Source organism: Phyllobates terribilis, unplaced genomic scaffold (genome assembly GCF_046119375.1).
Source record: "Phyllobates terribilis strain yellow unplaced genomic scaffold, ASM4611937v1 Scaffold_2__4_contigs__length_985480577, whole genome shotgun sequence".
Taxonomy (NCBI): Eukaryota; Metazoa; Chordata; class Amphibia; order Anura; family Dendrobatidae; genus Phyllobates; species Phyllobates terribilis.
In genome coordinates, this window is record NW_027362762.1 from 420,085,407 (window position 1) to 420,099,587 (window position 14,181).

A 14,181-nucleotide genomic window follows, 5' to 3' on the forward strand; every position below is an offset into this window, starting at 1 on the left:
GTGATACCAAACATGTCCAGTGTCCTGAGTTAACATATCTGGGAAAAGGAAAAGATACTTAAGTAAATGTCTGAAAAATGGACCACAGGTTTAACCTGATAGTATTCCTTTGACTACTAGTATAACAGAAGCTGTTTAGTAGCTACTTGATAGTTAAATATGTTGATCCCTTGGTTGTTGTTCACTCCCAGTCTGGCCCAATGGCGCGGCAAAGGTTGGCATTTCCCTTCATATGCGCCAATAGAGGAACTAGAAAAAAAATGTCAAGGCCATCATGTGATACCATGTGATAATAATAGTAATAACACTATACTACAGCCAAATTGGTTCAGAGACAAAAATAGTTGAACATAACTAATTTTGTGCTGCTAAAAATGAATATGATACTTAAATTTGCTGATTGGCTCTAATTTTTAAGATCCAGAGGAGGTTGTAATTACTTATGACACCTTTCATGCAGGCTTATAAAAAAAATTGCATCTTAATTATTTCATCATCATTATTGCATTGTTATTAGCCCGTTTATTACATCATTTATTTAGTCTATTGAGCCTTCAGTATTTTACCATCTTAGGATGATCAATCAAAAAACTCCAACTCAACTCTCATGACGTAATCCTAAATTGCATCACCTAATTTTATAGATGCTTTATGTATAAGGTGTACAGTTTTAGACTTTCTTAGCTTGGTTTCTTAGCATATTGACATATTTCTATATGTTTTTTCAGATATGTCTCATTCTTGCATTAACTAAGCAGATAGTTTTTGCAACCTATGCGGAGAAGTTACTTTTGCGTCAGAAAGGTGAAGCTTAATAAGGAAAACCTACAACTTGTATTTTGGTTACAGAATAGGAGACCAGGACAAGAGATGGGCTCCACACATATGCTGCATCACATCTTACCCAGTGGTTTCATGGGAAGAGGCAATGGATGCCTTTTGCACTTCCAATGATCTGGAGAGAGCCAACCGATCACACTATTTTTGCTATTTCTGCATGGGGCCCCCTATTAGGAAAGGAGTTTCAAGGAGAAGAGGTGAACTTTACAGTATAGAAACATTCCATCTGCAATTTTCCCAGTACCACATACAGAAGAACTGCAGATGCCGAAAGCACCAGAAACATTTTCAGTCAAGTAAGGATGAAGAGGGCTTTTGGTGTCATGAAGCATCTTCCTCCCACGACCCAGACTTTCTGTCAGCAATCTCAACTGGACCACACCTTAAAACACAAAGTGAACCAAATGATCTTGTTAGAGATTTGGATCTGTCCAAGAGTAAGGCTGAGCTCTTAGGTTCCAGGCTACAACAATGGAATTTCCTAAAGGGCGATGTTCGGATTTTTTCCAAAACAAGCCTTAAAGCCGTTTTGCTGCATAATGGCTATGTGCTACCTTCAATTTCACTTGGTTATGCAGTCCACATCAAAGAAGACTTTGAACATAAAACAGCTGTTGGGATGCTTGAACTATGCCCAACATTTGTGGCCCCTCTGTGGTGACTTAAAGGTGGTTCCCCTCTTACTTGGTCTCCAGGGTGGATACACAAAGTACTGCTGCTTTCTGACTGGGATAGTTGTGCAAGAGAATTGCCCTACAATAAAAGAGACTGGCCTCTCCAACATTCATTTCAGCCAGGGAGAAAAATGTCCTACATCCAGCACTTGTTGACTGACATAAGATTTTTTTACCACCATGACATATCAAGTTGGGCCTAATGAAGAACTTTGTAAAGGCAATGGATAAAAATGGCAAATCATTAAAGTATTCCTTTGATAAAGTTCCAAGGTTGAGTGAAGCAAAGATAAAGGAAGGAGCCTTTAGTGGAACTCAGATTTGTAAACTTCTTCAAGATGAGCAGTTTCTCCATTTGTTGCGAGGCAAGGTAAAGGCTGCATGGGTAGCATTCGCATCAGTGGTAATTGTTTGGGAAACTCAAAAGCAGATAATTGCATTGGTGGAAAATCTCCCCAAAATATATAAGAATCTTGGCTGTAACATGTCCTTAAAGATTCATTTCTTGCATTCGCATTTAGAATTTTTTCCACTATTCTGCAGAGCAATGAGCAACGAGCACGGTGAGAGATTTCACCAAGATATTGTGGCTGTGGAGAAAAATTATCAAAGAAAATGAAATCCATCAATGCTTGCAGATTACTGTTGGACACTTGTAAGAGAATATCCGATGCAGGAGTATAAGAGATAATAAAAAAAGAGTTGTCTCTGAATGGGGACCAAATTTTATAGAGCAATTTTTGTAACTGTTTAAAATTCACAATAGTATTTAGACATGTTTTAGTTATTTGAATTGTTGCTAAGTTTCCTCTAAATAAATATCTTAAAATTTGCATAACAATCTTTATATTTAAAAAAATAATAATGTTTCAAAATTCTGAAACTGTTATGCATTAATTATATGTAGCTGCAAACAGAAAAATCTTTTATACCATAGTAACAAGAGCCAACTAAAATTTTACATTGTCAGATTTAAATTCAGGAGGTCAAAATCATTAAGAAATGGCTTGTTTCTGAATGGCTGGAAACAATGGTTTGTTTCTTGTAACTAAACCTGACAACTTTTGAAAAAATGTAGAACATAATCAATGGGGTCTTTCAGCTTTTCTTTGCACAAGTGATGAAAAGGTATACTTTTGCACATGAATTCCGTTTATTCGTCAAAATGGGACTGGCAAATGGAATGTACAGAAATGTGACCATAGCCTTACATGGAAGCAAGCTTCTGAGCTCCTGCTCCTAATGTCCTGAGAAAGCTACTTTAAGCTACTTTAAAGAACTCCAGAAGGATATACAACTTCTGTCTGACTTGAGAACCTATACTGGACCTCCTGAGAATATCCTTAGACCCTTAAGGACTATAAAAACGGCTGGAAAATGGAGAAAATAAGCTACATCCACCTACAAACGACAGTCTCATTCAAAACTGCTGACTCATACCAAGACTGCTCTCTTTCCCAAAGCCCTGAAGAAAGCACAAGCTAACTCATCCAAGCTATCTTCTGCAGACCCAGATGACATAACCCTCCCCAGAGCTGAAGTCCAAAGAAAAGACCCCTCAGCTAAGAAAAAAGAAGAGGGCATCAGCAGAAATACTGAGGACCCCACAAATCCCAGCAAGCTTCCCCTGCCACAGAGAAAGACAAGGGCTACTAGCATCCACAGAGAGCCAGAAGACCGCAGGGAATCGTACCTCTTCAGAAGTGCTAGAAGTAAGAAGGATACCAATTCACAAAAGGCACCCCTGCACAGTGAAAACCCCGGCACTGTCAGTGCAGGAGAGCCCTATGCAATCCCCTTATCCCAGCCGCTCCACAGCTGAGACATTGCCACAGGCTCTGATGCCAATCAAGGCAGAAACTCTCAGCAGATTGAACAGAGGGAGCTCCTGCATGTAGTCTTAGTTGAAGGAGCCAAGTTTATCAAGTAGCCTACAGTAGTGTTCAAAATAATAGCAGTCCAATATGACTAACCTGGTTAATCACTGTTTTTGGTATAAATTATATTAAAACATGTCAAACAATTTACCAGTTGGTGCAGTAGATTCTAAGAAAACCAACAGTCTCAGCATTCATGATCTGCATGATTTTGAGTCTGCGTATTTGAATAATTATTTGAAAGGGGGTGTGCTCAAAATAATAGCAGTGTGGAGTTCAATTAGTGAGGTCAATCATTCTGAAACAGGTGTGAATCAGGTGGCCCTTATAAGGGTGAAGCCAGCATATATTGTACATGCATTTCTTCTTGAAAACCTGAGAAATATGGGTCATTTGAGACATTGTTCAGAAGAACAGCGTACTTTGACTAAAAAGTTGATTGGAGAGGGTAAAACTTATAAAGAAGTGCAGACAATGATAGGCTGTTCAGCTAAAATGATCTCCAATGCTTTAAAATGGAAGGCAAAACCAGAGAGACGTGGAAGGAAATGGAAGACTACCATTCGAATGGATCGAAAAATAGCCAGAATGGCAAAGGCTCAGCCAATGATCAGCTCCAGGATGATCAAAGACAGTCTCAAGTTACCTGTGAGTACTGTGACAGTTAGAAGATGCCTGTGTGAAACTAATCTCTTAGAAAGAAGTCACCGCAAAGTCCCACTGTTAAAAAAAAGACATGTACTGAAGTGGATACAATTTGCAAAAGAACACATCAACTGGGCTGAAGATCAATGGAGAAACTTTTGGTGGACTGATGAAAGTAAAATTGTTCTTTTTGGGTCCAAAGGCCATAGACAGTTCGTCAGACAACCCCTAAACTTCTCGGTGTTTCAACAAGACAACGACCCTAAGCACACCAGTAAACAAGCAAAATCTTGGTTCCAGTCCAACAAAACTGAGGTTATGGAGTAGCCAGCCTGATCCCCGGACCTTAATCCGATAGAACACTTTTGGGATGACATCAAAAATGCCGTTTCTGAGGCCAAGCCAACAAATGCCAAAAAATTGTAGGATGTAGTCAAAGCATTCTGGGTTGGAAGAACAACTGACAGGTGCTAGAAGTTGGTTGACTCTATGCAACATAGATGTGAAACAGTTCTAAAAAACTGTGGGTATACAAGTAAATATTAGGTTCGTGATTCACAGGAACGCTAAATCCTCAAAAAAAAAAGAGTACATATTGTGAGTTTGTAAAGACAAATGCAGACACTGCTATTTTTTAGAACAGCCAACTTTTAATTTTTTGTTATTTTATGTAAAGTAGTTAAAAATTCTATACATTTCTCTTCATCTTTTGAGTTAGAAAACAGTTTGCAATGTTCCCAATGCATGGAAATAAAAACTAGTATAAAGATTTTGTGCTTAACTCATGTTTTTGAACACACTGCTGTTATTTTGAACACTAATGTAGGTTTACTCATGGACCCTCAAAAATGTCTAATCCAGGACATTCCCCAAGTCAAGCAGACAACTTCCCACAGTTATTTATTAAATATGTAAAGAGAACTGGTCTGAGTCACCTGATTGGAATACTGATACCAACATTCCTAAAGATCAGTCCAGTTATAAAGGAATAAAGACATGTTCTCAACACAGTGAGTCCACCACAACACCTTCATATCATAATATTCAAGAAAATAATTCCTATATCTAGGAAATAGACACATCTACCAATCCTAACAATGGAGAATTTCAAGGGGAACTTTAGCAGCAATGTAACCACTTTTGAAACATCCCCTGCAAGAGAAGATACTATTCATGGGCAGTGGTTGGCACTTTAGCCTTTCAGTGCTAGGGTCCTGGGTTCAAATCCCACCAAGGACAACATCTGCAAGGAGTTTGTATGTTCTCCCCGTGTTTGTGTGGGTTTCTTCCGGGTTCTCCGGTTTCCTCCCACATTCCAAAGATATACTGATAGGCTGATAGGGAATTTAGATTGTGAGCCCCAATGGGGACAGCGATTATAATGTATGTAAAGTGCTGCGGAATATGTTGGCGCTATATAAAAATAAAGATTATTATTATTCAAGACATACTGAACACTGAGATGTCACTCTCTAGAAATAAAAGAAAGGAAATTGAATAAACCCCAAGCAACATCATAGAAGACACCACCTTTATTGATGAAAACTCGGAGGATGAGTCTGACGACTATGCTTCAATTATAAGCCCACAGAAACAACGACCAAGGCTTGAAAAAAAAACAATCCATTAGACTTTTCATATCAATCTAAAGTCAACTCTTTCTCTGACACCACTTTTCTGGACTTCTCTCTACAAAACTTTACCCCCTCAGAAAGATTCCTCTGTAACTCAATTACTCCCTCCAAAAATGATCTGGAAAACAACATTACTAAAAGGTTCCATTCTCTACAGCTTTCCCTCCAGGAAGAGAAAGGAAAAGTTCAGGAAAACGAATCAAAGATCGAAAACGTCACAATTAGACATGATGTCATGGAGGACAACCAGAACATGCTTAAAGAGGAGCTAAAATGCTCATGGTCATCAAAAACCCAGAAGATGGCCAGATTTACCTATCAACACCGATAGGAAAATGGGTCCAGGACAAGACTTTCCTCTGAGAAAGGTGATAACCCTTCAACACAAGAACTCCATTAGGTTATGAATCTTCTTTATACGAATCCTTCTGGTATTACATTGTCTAATTTTTCTTTTCAGGACATCCATGTAGAACCTCAGCCGAACTTTTTTTCCCCCTTTTTCTAGGACGACTTCTGGTTTTTTTTATGATGTTCCAAAACTTGTCCCCGGTCTCTGAGAAGTATCATGATCAATCTTCTTTATTCTATATTATTATTATTGCATTGTTACAGATTTCTATTATTGTACCATGTCTTGAAAAATTCTTACTGTTATTTTCACATTCAAAGTTTCTATATACAGGTGCATCTCACTAAATTAGAATATAATCAAAAAGTTAATTTATTTCAGTTCTTCAGTGCAAAAAGTGAAACTCATATATTATATAGAGTCGTTACAAACAGAGTGATCTATTTCAAGTGTTTATTTCTGTTAATGTTGATGATTATGGACCATGAAAACACAAATGTCATTATCTCAGTAAATTAGAATACTTTATAACAACAGCTTGAAAAATGTTTTTAAAATCCTAAATGTTGGCCTACTGAAATGTATGTTCAGTAAATGCACTCAATACTTGGTCGGGGCTCCTTTTGCATCAATTACTACTTCAATGCGGCGTGGCATGGAGGCGATCAGCCTGTGGCACTGCTGAGGGGTTATGGAAGCCCAGGTTGCTTTGATAGCAGCCTTCAGCTCGTCTGCATTGTTGGGTCTGGTGTCTCTCATCTTCCTCTTGACAATACCCCATAGATTCTCTATGGGGTTAAGGTCAGGCGAGTTTGCTGGCCAATGAAGCACAGTGATACTGTTGTTTTTAAACCAGTTATTGATACTTTTGGCAGTGAGGACAGGTGCCAATTCCTGCTGGAGAATGAAATTTCCATCTCCAAAAAGCTTGTCGGCAGAGGGAAGCATGAAGTACTCTAAAATTTCCTAGTAGACGGCTGCGCTGCCTTTGGTCTTGATAAACAGTGGACCTACACCAACATATGATATGGCTCCCCAAATCCCTAAACCATCACTGATTGAGGAAGCTTCACACTAGACCTTAAGCAGCTTGGATTCTGTGCCTCTCCAGTCTTGCTGCAGACTCTGCAACCTTGATTTCCAAATGAAAATTAGAACTCTAGGACCTTGTGGAATGTGTCAATGTCTGCCTTCTGGACATCTGTCAAGTCTGCAGTCTTCCCCATGATTGTGGAGCCTACTGAAACAGACTAAGGGACCTTTTTAAATGCTTAGGAAGCCTTTGTAGGTGTTTTTTGTTAATTATTTTAATTTACTGAGTTTATGACTTTTGTTTTTCATTGGCTGTAAGCCATAACCATCAACCTTAACAGAAATAAACACTTGAAATAGATCACTCTGTTTGTAATGACTCTATATAATATATGAGTTTCACTTTTTGTATTGGAGAACTGAAATAAATTAACTGTTTGATGATATTCTAATTTAGTGAGATACACCTGTATCTGTAGCTTTGTCACCATAAAAGGAGGGGGGCCAGACACATTCCTTGCACAAGGGCCCCAAGCTGTCAGTGTCCAAGGGTAGTCTCACTTTAAAAGCAGTAGTGAATGGTGATGTATGGAGCCTGAAAGTTAAAAGTTCAAAACATTATTACCCTTTTGCTCTTCACTGTATATATGCATGGTACAAAGAGGTATATGGGAGGAATATGTCCACAAATTTCCAGACACCCAAAAGAAATAGAACCAAGAACAGCAAGAGTATCCTCTTCATCTCAATTACGAATGGTGCTATAAGCGAATATCCCTTTGATGATATACATAATCCTAATGCGAAAGACAAGAAGAAATTAAAAATACAGTACACATATAAAATAATAAAATATTGAAATCAACCGACACAGAAGTCGCAAAAAAGTAGAGAAGGACTCAAAAGAAGGCACATAGTTCCATGTAACTATAGGAATGGAGCGAAGGAAGTATACATTTCACACAAATGTATATGCACCCCACTACTAATATACTATTAGCAAAGCACCAATAATAATATATCCATCATTGTCCTCTCCCCACCTCCATCATTGTCATCTCCCCCACCTCCATCATTGTCATCTCCCCCACCGCCGTCATTGTCATCTCCCCCACCTTCATCATTGTTCTCCATCATTGTCATCTCCCCCACCTCCATCATTGTCATCTCCCTCACCTCCATCATTGCCATTTCCCTCACCTGCATAATTGTCATCTCCCCCACCTCCATCATTGTCCTCTCCCCCACACCATCACTGTTCTCCCCATCTGCATCATTGCTCTCCCCCACCTCCATCATTGTTCTCTCCCACCCCCATCAATGCTCTCCCCCACCTCCATCATTGTCATCTCACCCACCTCCATCATTGTCATCCCCACTTCCATCATTGTCCTTTCTTCCACATCCATCATTGTCATCTCCCCCACCTCCATCATGGTCATCTCCCCCACCTCCATCATTGTCCTTTCTCCCACATCCATCATTGTTATCTCCTCCCTCCATCATTTTTATCTACCTCACTTCCATCATTGTCATCTCCCTCACCTCCATCATTGTCATCTCCCCCACCTCCACCATTGTCCTTTCCCCACCTCCATCACTGTTCTCCCCATCCCCATCATTGCTATCCCCAGCTCCATCATTGTTCACCCCCATCATTGTTCTCCCCTTAATTGCTCTCCCCCACTTCCATCATTGCTCTCCCCCACCTCCATCATTGTCATCTCCCACCTCCATCATTGTCCTTTTTTCCACATCCATCATTGTCATCTCCCCCACCTCCATCATTGTAATCTCACCCACCTCTGTCATTGTCCTTTCTCCCACATCTATCATTGTTATCTCCCCCACCTACATCATTGTCATCTCACTCACCTCCATCATTGCCATCTCCCTCACCTCCATCAATGTTCTCCCCCACCCCCATCAATGCTCTCCCCCACCTCCATCATTGTCATCTCCTCCACCTCCATCATTGTCATCTCCCCACCTCCATCATTGTCCTTTCTTCCACATCTATCATTGTTATCTCCCCCACCTACATCATTGTCATCTCACTCACCTCCATCATTGCCATCTCCCTCACCTCCATCAATGTTCTCCCCCACCCCCATCAATGCTCTCCCCCACCTCCATCATTGTCATCTCCTCCACCTCCATCATTGTCATCTTCCCCACCTCCATCATGGTCATCTCCCCCACCTCCATCATTGTCTTTTCTCCCACATCCATCATTGTCATCTCCCCCACCTCCATCATTTTCATCTCCCTCACTTCCATCATTGTCATCTCCCTCACCTCCATCACTGTCATCTCCCCCACCTCCATCATTGTCCTCTCCCCCACCTCCATCACTGTTCTCCCCATCCCCATCATTGCTCTCCCCCACCTCCATCATTGTTCACCCCCATCATTGTTCTCCCCATCATTGCTCTCCCCCACTTCCATCATTGTTGTCTCCCACCTCCATCATTGTCCTTTCTTCCACATCCATCATTGTCATCTCCCCACCTCCATCATTGTCCTTTCTCCCACATCCATCAGTATTATCTCCCCCAGCTACATCATTGTCATCTCCCTCACCTCCATCATTGCCATCTCCCTCACCTCTATCATTTTCATCTCCCCCACCTCCATCATTATCTTCTCCCCCACACCATCATTGTTCTAACTATCTGCATCATTGCTTTCCCCCACCTCCATCATTGTTGTCCCCCACCTCCATCATTGTTCTCCCCCATCCCCATCAATGCTCTCCCCACTTCCATCATTGTCATCTCCCCAACCTCCATCATTGTCATCTCTCCACCTCCATCATTGTCCTTTCTTCCACATCCATCATTGTCATCTCCCCCACCTCCATCATGGTCATCTTCCCCACCTCCATCATTGTCCTTTCTCCCACATCCATCATTGCTATCTCCCCCACCTCCATCATTTTAATCTCCCTCAGTTCCATCATTGCCATCTCCCTCACCTCTATCATTGTCATCTCCCCTACCTCCATCATTGTCCTCTCCTCCACCATCATCACTGCTCTCCCCACCTCCATCATTGTTCACCCCATCATTGTTCTCCCCATCATTGCTCTCCCCCACTTTCATCATTGCTCTCCCCCACTTCCATCATTGCTCTCCCCCACCTCCATCATTGTCATCTCTCCACCTAAATTATTGTCCTTTTTTCCACATCCATTATTGTCATCTCCCTCACCTCCGTCATTGTTCTTTCTCCCACATCCATCATTGTTATCTCCCCCACCTACATCATTGCCATCTCCCTCACCTCCATCATTGTCATCTCTCCCACCTCCATCATTGTCCTGTCCCCCACCCCCATCACTGTTTTCCCCATCCGCATCATTGCTTTCCCCACCTCCATCATTGTCATCTCCCCCACCTCCATCATGGTCATCTCCACCACCTCCATCATTGTCCTTTCTCCCACATCAATCATTGTTATCTTCCCCACCTCCATCATTGTCATCTCCCCCACCTCCATCATTGTCCTCTCCCCCACCCCATCACTGTTCTCCCCCATCCCCATCATTGCTCTCCCCATCTCCATCATTGTTTACCCCTTCATTGTTCTCCCCATCATTGCTCTCCTCCCCTTCCATCATTGCTCTCCTCCACCTCCATCATTGTCATCTCCCCAACCTCCATCATTGTCCTATCTCCCACATCCATCATTGTTATCTCCCAACCTCCATCATTATCATCTCCCTCACCTCCATCATTGTCATCTCCCCCACCTCCATCATTGTCATCTCCCCACCCCATCATTGCTCTCCCCCACATCCATCATTGCTCTCCCCACCTCCATCATTGCTCTCTCCCCTCCCCATCATTGTCCTTTCCCACACCTCCATCATTGCTATCTCCCCCACCTTCATCATTGCTCTCCACATCCCCATCATAGTCATCTCCCCCACCTCCTTCATTGCTCTCCTCCACCTCCATCATTGTTATCTCCCCCACCCCCATCATTGCTCTCCCCCACCTCCATTATTGCTCTCCCCCACTTCCATCATTGCTCTCCCCACCTCCATCATTGTCATCTCTCCCACCTCCATCATTGTCCTTTCTCCTACATCCATCATTGTTATCTCTACACCTCCATCATTGTCATCTCCCTCACTTCCATCATTGTCATCTCCCCCACCTCCATCATTGTCATCTCCCCCACCCCATTATTGCTCTCCCCCACGTCCATCATTGCTCTCCCCACCTCCATCACTGCTCTCCCCCCTCCCCATCATTCTCCTCTCCCACACCTCCATCATTGCTATCTCCCCCACCTGCATCATTGCTCTTCCTCACCTATATCATTTTCATCTCCCCACCTCCATAATTGCTTTCCTCCATCCCTATCACTCTCATCTCCCCCAACCTCATCATTGCTCTCCCCCATCCCTATCACTCTCATCTCCCCCACCTCCATTATTGCTCTCCCCACCTCCATCATTGCTTTCCCCCACCTCCATCATTGCTATCCCCATCATTGCCATCTCCCCCACCTCTATTATTTCTCTCCCACATCTCTCTAACTGTCAACTCTCCCATCCCCATCACTGTCAATTCCCCCATCCTCATTGCGGTCATCTCCCCCACCTCCACATCATTGTTCTCCCCCACCTCCATCATTTCTCTCCCTCACCTCCATCATTGCTCTCCCCCACCTTTATCATTTTCATATCCCCCACCTCCATCATCACTCTCCCCAACTCCATCATTGTCATCTCCCCCACCTCCATCATCACTGTTCTCCCTCATCCCAATCATAGTCATCTTCTCCATCCCCATCATTGTCTTCCGCACCTCCATCATTGTTTCCCCCACCAACCCTCACTGTCTCCCCAGTGTAGTAAAAAAACAACACTCACCTCTCAGCCCGTTCCCCTGCAGCAACGTTGTTGCCAGCATGTTTCTCCCTGACACAGGCCCACGCTGCATGCTGACCTCATCAAGCCGCTTGAGCCTGTGTCAGGGAGAAAGCGCCAGGCAAAAAGTAGAGGACGGATTCCCTCAGCTCCATTGCCATTTTCTCCTGTAGATAGTGGAGCTGGAGGAATCGCTCCCTACCCGCCACATATAATGAGGGCAATGTGGCCATGGGCCCTACAGAGCCTCGGGCTCTGAGAAACAGGCCAGATTTCCCTCAGTATTAGCCGCCCTTCAAGGGCCTCCCTCCACCTTCGGGCCCCGGTGCAGCTGCACCGATGGTGTGTCTGCCCCTGATTAAATAGGCAATCATCTTGGCTATCACATTCATAAATTTTACTTACAACTATTTAGCATATGATTAGTTATGCAGATTCTTGTCATGTCACTGCATTGTTACTGTTTTGCTCCTGGTGGTGGAAAAATCTTTTTCTTCCTGTATATTACAAATTACAACCTGCTCTCACATTCCCTAATACCTCAGTGTGTTATTAGTAGAGATGAGCGTTGTTCTACTCGAACTGTTCGCCAATCTCAAATTCGAGCTGTTTTGGGCGGTGTTCGAGCCGTTCGGCGAACACGAACAATTTGAGAAAAATTCGGCTGTTCGAGGTTATGTTCGATAACTGTTCGTGCACCAAAATCATAACTGGATTTTTTCTCAGTAATGATGAAAATTAATGTTAATACGCAGTTTGAGTGTACAGTGGGGTGGGGGGAGGGGCAGGGGATGGATCTCTGCAGGAACAATGAAGATCTCCATTTTTTTTTCTCTTTCCCGCATTTGCAGTGGGGAGGTGCAATCTGTCAGCCTATCAGCAGCGCACACACGGAGCGAAGTGCTTTTTTTCACACAAGCAAGGGCATGTGTCATTGGCAGTGTATGTCACATGTCCTTGCCCTATAAGACCAAGCCATTTTCCCCGTCGCCACCATTTTCTCACTGCTGCAGCTGCGTGTTAGACGGCACCGCTGTTGCTGTGTGCGCTATACCTTGTTAATTTCAAGCCAATTTTCGCACAAATATACAGATAGCTTGGGAGTAGGGAATAGTTGTGATTGCAGTCCTTTTAAGGACTAGGTTACAGCATTTCCTACGACTTTTATCAGGGAGGTCTGTGCTCTTAAATAGATAGGTTGTGGGAGTAAAGACTAATTGTAATTGGAGTCCTTTTCAGGACTAGGTTAGATGAGTTCCTATCAGTTTTTGCCAGGCAGGTCTGTGCCAGTGCTGTGCAAGTTTTTTTCACAGCATTTGGCTGAATCTAGCAAAGCTAATCCTTTTTGGCCTATTGCAGAGTGTGTTAGTCAGTGGAGTAGCCTATATGTGTTGCAAGATATAACACCTGTGTATAGAATACCAATTTTTTTACTGCACCTAGTGAAGTAAAATCTTTTGGGATTAGCATCATTCTATTAGTCCATCTATACTGACCTCCAGCAGGTTGCAAATTGAATATAATTTTTTTCTGCATCTAGCTCTGAAAAAATAGTTGGGCTTCTAGCGGTGTGTGGGACTTGGTCTATTAGTCCATCTATACTGACCTCCATCAGGTTGCAAATTAAAAATAATTTTTTTCTGCATCTAGCTCTGAAAAAATATTTGGGCTTCTAGCAGTGTGTGGGACTTGGTCTATTAGTCCATCTATACTGACCTCCATCAGGTTGCAAATTAAAAATAATTTTTTTCTGCATCTAGCTCTGAAAAAATATTTGGGCTTCTAGCAGTGTGTGGGACTTGGTCTATTAGTCCATCTATACTGACCACCATCAGGTTGCAAATTAAAAATAATTTTTTTCTGCATCTAGCTCTGAAAAAATATTTGGGCTTCTAGCAGTGCGTGGGACTTGGTCTATTAGTCCATCTATACTGACCTCCATCAGGTTGCAAATTAAAAATAATTTTTTTCTGCATCTAGCTCTGAAAAAATATTTGGGCTTCTAGCAGTGTGTGGGACTTGGTCTATTAGTCCATCTATACTGACCTCCATCAGGTTGCAAATTAAAAATAATTTTTTTCTGCATCTAGCTCTGAAAAAATATTTGGGCTTCTAGCAGTGTGTGGGACTTGGTCTATTAGTCCATCTATACTGACCTCCATCAGGTTGCAAATTAAAAATAATTTTTTTCTGCATCTAGCTCTGAAAAAATATTTGGGCTTCTAGCAGTGTGTGGGACTTGGTC